We start from the raw sequence: 7,063 nt of genomic DNA on the forward strand, positions 1-7,063 counted from the left end.
AGGGAACTAAAACATACAAATGATCTCACTGAGAGGCAGAAGCATGACAGAAAGATTTGGGCTAAGTCAATTGGTGTATGTCACCTGAATGTACCTCACCAATTTGTGTGAGAAAGTGTGTGGGTGCTTGGGACTGTGAGGGGAGACAAAGATGCACCAGGTCCATAATGTCCATGTTTTGGCACAGTGAGGGGCTTGAGTGAGAGCCAGGGGTTCGTTCTGCAAACTGGACCAATTAAATACCAATTTGATCCTAGACTAATGGGTATTGAAAGAGCCACACTCCTGGCATGTGACTCCATTGATATTAATTCATCAAGGACAAGGTTGGCTTGGATGATACCTCAGGTGAGAACCATAGAGAAGTATTTTGTCAAAATACAGTACACGGACAAGTTCCTGATCTTCAATGCAACTAACAAAGATTCACATTTAGAACTCATTTGAAAGCTAAAACAATGGTTTGGCATTTATAATGGTGTTTGTAAATGTCCTCTTAGCACTTGAATTATGTTACTTTACTCTACAAAGTTACTATTCCACTGATTCTTTTTTTCATTGTTTGTTCTGTTTTAAAGTAGAACATTATGGAGAAATCCAGAACTCAAAGCCAATTCATGTGTTTGGAATCCCTGGTACAGCAACTTTTATTTTTAAAGGAATCTTTTCATTATCTTGTCCAATTACAAAATAATAAAAGAAAGACAATTCTTACCCTGCATTAGTTATCATATTACATGTAAGCCCTTTTAAGCAGCAAATTACTCATGATATTAAAGCTAGGTTCCTGGATTTTTACCCGACTTCTCTGCTTTGCTACTGGCCTTCTGCTCAGTGTAGTACATGAGGTTTCCCTTTGAAGAGAAAGTCCCCTCTTGAGTGCTATTCTAGTCACAACATTCAGGTGTTTCAGACTGTGAAGGGAAGATCAAAAACTAAAAAAGACTATAGTTCTACTCATGCCAAGGGGGTGGTAACACAGCGATCAAGCCCTGTTTGGAAGTGAACTTAGAATAGCATAGAAAGCAATTATTTTAATGCTGATATGCTCTCAGCTAGGTTTCTCACCTTTCTGTAGTTACACAATTTCTGCTGAAAGATTATACCTGGGACTGACATTTGGACTGTCATCAGCCAATAGGTCAGACTCAAGATCAATAAGAAGGACTACTCTTCAAAGAGATAATCTAAATTGTCTATTTCGTTTCTAACAGGCACATGCAATTTTGTCCTGTTTAAAGTTACATCCTCACTACAAAGTTAAACTCAGTCCTTATTGGGTTTTGCTCCACAAGATTTCATTATCCACAGAGACAGTTCAGAAATATTGTGAGTTTTGCTCCAAGACATTCATGGCTCCATGTACTCAGTCAGCAGGGGATGCAGCGTCTCACTTGTCCAGATACACATCTGCTGCTTCAGGCCTGGAAAATCTGTTCAGAAGTCTCCAGAGGATTAAGTAGCCTCCAGCAAAACTCTTCTGAAAGAGTGTTGAAATAAAAAATGTTAACATGTCCAAAACACTGACTAAACCTAAATTAATCCTGAAGAAGTTATGGCAGCCCTTCTGTGTGTATGAACCTGCTGAACCAGCAACTGTGCAACATCTGAAGCAGCAGCCGTTCAGGGACAAAGTAAAAGTATTACAAGAAATCCAGGGTCTGCTTGGGGTATGCTCCAGAGAGCTTGTCTGCTGCTAACTCCTAAGTGACAAGTCCTTCACTGCACTCTGCTGCGATTGTGACCTCTGCCAGCTCAGTGAGACAAGAACAGATCCACTATCAAGCCACAGTTGATCACATTGATGTAAATTCCGTTTCAGAGAGGTCTCTGCCCACCCAGAACTCTTGTTAGATCTGTTAGGGACTCATGAAGTCCTTCACCAACACTTTGAGTGAGCACTAGGAGGTTCAGGACAGGAAGTCCTGCAGTACCTACAGAACACCTGAAGGGTGGCAGATTAGAGTGGAGCAGCAGAGAGTGCTGCTTAAACCCTGTAATCCTCACAACCACCGGTTAGAGACCTTCCTCGAAGCTCTGGTTCCTGGACCGCTACTACTAGCACCACCCTCTTATTTAGATTCCGGTGTCACATGGGTGACTGGGGGGCTCTGTGGCATTTAGGACATGCTACATTCAGTGTTGCACAATTTAAGGCGCATTTCCAGGGAATTCAGCAGTGGAATTTTCTTGGTCTTCCTTTCACTGCTAATGTACCTGTAGAAGCCCTTCCTGTTGCTCTTCCCATCATCACCAGCTATCAGCTCACACCCAGGTTTGGCTTTCTTAATCCCATCTTACGTAGTTCTGGACTGCTCCTTGATTGCCTGTCCCCGCTTCCCCCTATTAGGTGTTTTCTTTTCATGTGTGAGTTAGTCAGTAGTTCTCTGTACACCCTGGCCTCATGCACTGCCTGCTTAACCTCCTGCATGACAGTAGGGATCATGCCTGGGCTTTGAGGAGATGGCCCTTGAAGATCATCCACCCTAAACATCCCTTTATTCTTCACAGCAATATCCCATGACAAGCTGCTTGCTAGTTTCCTGAACAAGCCAGTTTGGTGTTCTGAGCCCAGGGTCATTGTTCTGCTAGTCACCTTTCTCTGCTTTCTCTTGATCTTAAATTCTACCACTTCTTAGTCTCTAAGGCTGCTATTGACCATCACAACCCCAACCATTTCTTCCTTGTTTGTGAGTAGCAAATCAATCAGAGCATCCTCCTACTCAGCATGGCCAGCACCTGTGCCAAGAAATCATCCCTGACCCACTCCAGAAATCTGGATTTCTTGCCCTACTGTGTTTCCTGCTCAGCAGATTTTAGATCAGGCAGTAAATCTTACAAAAGCCAGAGATTGAAACAGTGACACTTCTTCCGCTAGTGAGAGAAGGCTTCATCTATTTTGTCTTCTTGGCCAGGTGATCTGTACCAAATGCTTACCACGATGTTATCTGTGTTGGCCTTCCCTCTGCTCCTGGCCATCACACAGTCCATAGCAGAATTCCATCCATCTGAGCTGCTCCTCTCTGTGCATGGCATAGCTGTCATTCACATCTCATCCTACTCCTTCTAAAATGCACATATCCACCCATCACAGCACTTCAGCTGTTAGAGCTCTTACAGCTTCTAAGTACAAAGGAGCAATGGATGGGTCAGTCCCCTGTCTATCCAGGTCTGCAGTACTGTGAATATGGTGTCTCCCAATCCAATCAATGCAGAGATCTGGGCACTGTCTCGAGGTGACTTGCTGGAACACCTAAATTAGATGGTGCACCTTCATCTCTTGGTTATTACTCAGAAAAATGATAATAATAGCCTTAGGGCAAGGCTTTAATCCACAGTCCCCACACATCCCATTATACTCACAAACACATCATGCGTACTATGTCAGGTGCAGTAGAAAGAATAACTATTCTTTTCCAATGTAGTAAAGACAGATGAACAATGGAAACCCTCTCTCAAAGATCTGGTGTCCATTTCCTTCACAAAGTCAAGGACTTCCCTGCTTGCCCAGTGGTTGATGTGCTTCTGTTGGCTTCAGACAGGAGAGAGAAAAGGAAGGAGCCACACAGAGGGGAACCCACCTGAGGTCAGACCCTGTCAGGACTGTGGATTTGTGTCCAGCAATGACTTGTTTGCGTTTGTTTCAGCTGTATTCAAGGAAAGGGAAAATGACTGTTTATCTTTCCATAAATAAACAAGATCACAGGGAGAAATGCACTTCATTTATATGAGCAGTGTCTCTTCCAAATAGAAAGGCTGTGACAGGTGACAGCATACTTACAGCCTGTTCATTGAGCCTTAGTATGATCTCTTTCACACAGAAGAAGAATTGGGGTAAGAACATACTGAAATTCTTCAAATTGCACTTTGGTTTCTTTCCTTCAAGTTGTAAAAATCTCACTGCAGATATTTACAGTTCAATTTGAGCCACAGGAGCTATAACTGGTTTGTCGTGCTTCCAGTGCAGTTTCTTTACAAGATGAAGCTCTTAGTCCCAGCCAGCGCAGGAGCACATATCACCAAGACTTGGAAGCAGGAAAATCCAGACAGGAAATCCAGATTTTAAGGAAATCCAGAATGACAGCCTCTCTTCCCGCAGCAAATCACTGCCTGATCCAGTTTCCGGTTTGACTGCTGCTCTTTCCCGCAGTACACCTGCAGGTAAAAGGGCAATAAAAGCAACACACCCATTCCCAGGTGAGGAGCAAGTGAGGTGATGGTGCAGCTGTGTCTGTACAAAGGAGCTCCTACTGGTTCTCCTTGAGTGGAGGATGGTTGGTTGGTGGGTGGGTGTAGCTTTGGCTTTGAGAGGGTAAGGGAGACAAACCACAGAATAAACAGGAGCAATAAGAAGCATCTTTAGATCTCTGTCAAAGAGTGCTTTGTCTCTCTGAGAAGGGAACTAAATGGATGAGCTAAAAAATATTTTCCCCCCCAGGCAGAGAGGAAACACTGGTGGGATCAGGAAACACAATGGCATTTTTCACTGCTGCAGCACCCAGTGACAAACAGCCCTGTTTGTAGTGACAAACAGCCACATTCCTTAACACATATGGAAGTGTTAGTTCGCTGGTCTCACTAGAGCTTAGCACTGCTGAAATGTCTGTATGATTCCAAGCAAAAAAGGACAAATCCTGTTATTTCGTTGATGAAATTCTGGGTTTGGCCTGCACAGAAAAATGTGCTGTTCAGACTGCCTTGGTATTCCATGTATATCAGGCACTGGCCCCTAACAGGACAAGAAGAACAGTCTGAACCAGAGAGACTAGAGACAGGGAACCTGTAGGATCTCCAGGTCCTGCCATGCTGGCTCACAGAGAACCTGCTGAGCCCAGTGGGTGCTGCCTTCATAGGTTGCTACTTCAAACTCATCTGCAATACAAGTAAAATGGACTTGAGCTCACCTTACTTCTTTCCATACCTCAAGACACCCAACTACACATCATGGTCATCCCCAAATTCAGCTGGTTCCCCTTGATACACTGCCACCTTTCTCACAGCTGCAAAGTCTGAAACTCCCAAGGACAGAGTTTCCTTAATTAATCATCAGGCAGACTTTTTTTTTCTTTTCTCTGTCTCTTTTTCCACTTCTGAGTTGTGACGTTTCTTGCCAACATTCTGCTTGGAATGAATTTCTACAACAGAGCCATACAACTTCTGAAAATAGATACTTACACTGGAAAGCCTGACACACCCTATATGGGGCATGTGAGTGGCAGAACCATAATCAAAAGAGAGTCAAGACACTAGGCCGTGCTAGCAGCATTCAATTAGGCTCTGAGCAATGCAGCCCTAAGAGAAGAAAGTAAATGGAACTCTGTAAACGCCCCCAGGCTCTTTTCATCACTCAGAGGCAGTTCAGTTTGTTCTCTTTAGGGTAACCCTAGCTCAGGCTTGTTATTCCAATATAGCTGGTATGTTCAGAACCCCTTGAAAAATAAAAATTCGTGGAAATGGCCAACTGTTGGGATTTCCTGATATGAAACTGCGTGCAAAACCTGTGGGAAAAAAAAGCCAGTAGACATATGATATGTCTGAGCTCTGCCTATCATTAGCAAGGGTGGGTTTTTCAGGATAAAATTCTCCTGGGCCAAATAACAGGAGAGTGATAAATAAAGCTTGTCAACTGCCCTTTCTGACTCACTCTCTCCTGCTCAAGGGTGACTCACTGTCATGTGTGAAAGGCTGCCAGGTCTTGCTTACATGCTGAAACAAGCATGGGTTCTCTGTGTTGGACACACATAACCTCAGAAAAAGCAGACACTTGCTGCTGAGAAGGCAGCCCTGGAAAGGACTCTGCTGACTAAAGGACCTGAACTTCAAGGTATTTCTCAACCCTTTCTGAAAAGTTCAAGGTTGTTGTTAGATTACCACAGAAAACTTAGATGCAAAGCCATGGCTGAGGACTTGGCTGGTGAGTGCAGTGTTTTAAACCATTAGGACCATGAGGTTTTGCCCAGGTAACTCCTATGGAGTGAGCCAAACAGCACATTCTAGGTGCAGACAGAAGTAACTGAGACCATGCCTGGGCCAGAGCTGCCTTTTGTCCAAGGAAAATGGCATGAAAAAAGCAGTCCCTTGTTTCTTACTATTTCATGGGGCTGCTCTCTCAAGGAGCCTGTGAGGAACCTGCCTTGAATCTGTAGGGGGGCAAACAAAGCACATTGAACATCATCTCTGAGTGTGAGTAGCTCATTGTTCCTAAGCAGCACTAGCACCTGCTCAGCGCTCCCTCCTCTCTGCAGTGACAAGGACCTTGCAGGTAAGTGGCCATGCACAAAAAGCTTGTTTGCACCCAGGAGCTTTGCTGCCTACGTGAGTGTGTGCTCCACCCTTTGGTCTTCTCCTGTCATCCCGGGCCCACCACCGGCCAAGTGCGCAACTCTGTGAAATCTCTGCCCCAGGCACTAATAACAAATCCCAGTTATTAGCACATACCACAGTCTGCATTGCCCTGCAGACAGGTGGCAAAGGACACCTTGCCCTTGCACTCTTTTGAAGGCTCCTTGCACTGTCGCCGTGCCGTGACAAAGCAGGGTGCTTTTGCAAGGACAAGCGTGCGGGGATGTCAATCCACAGATCCCAGAGGGCCCTGTGATGCAGCTAGAGGGACACAGCTGCACCTGTCCTTTAGCACACATGCAGGAACTGACAGGTTTCTCCTAAGAGGGGAAGATGTGCCGTAGCCTCCCTCAGCTCCGGGTATTGGCCAACATCTTGCTGCATCATGTAGGGAAACCATGCTGCCACAGGGCAGTGATACCACAGCTGCCTCCTGCGTGTTCCACCAGGCGTGCACCATCCAGGAGCCACCCATGCAGCTGGGAAAGACACTGGCACATGCTTTGACCCAGCAAGAGTCTCAGAAAAACTGCAGCTAAAGCCCTACCTAAGGTCTCATCACCATTTTTCAGATCATATGATCACTAACCTGTCTGTCTGAAATGAAGGTATAACCTAGAAATGTTAATTTTGAATAGAATCACAGAATGGTTTGGGTTGGAAGGGACCTTAAATAGTTCCAACTCCCCTGCCAAGGGCAAGGACATCTTGCACTAGATCA

The sequence above is a fragment of the Corvus kubaryi genome, unplaced genomic scaffold (assembly GCF_017639235.1).
Source record: "Corvus kubaryi isolate FWS band 111438036 unplaced genomic scaffold, C.kubaryi_AGA036_p1.0 66, whole genome shotgun sequence".
In the NCBI taxonomy this organism is placed as follows: domain Eukaryota; kingdom Metazoa; phylum Chordata; class Aves; order Passeriformes; family Corvidae; genus Corvus; species Corvus kubaryi.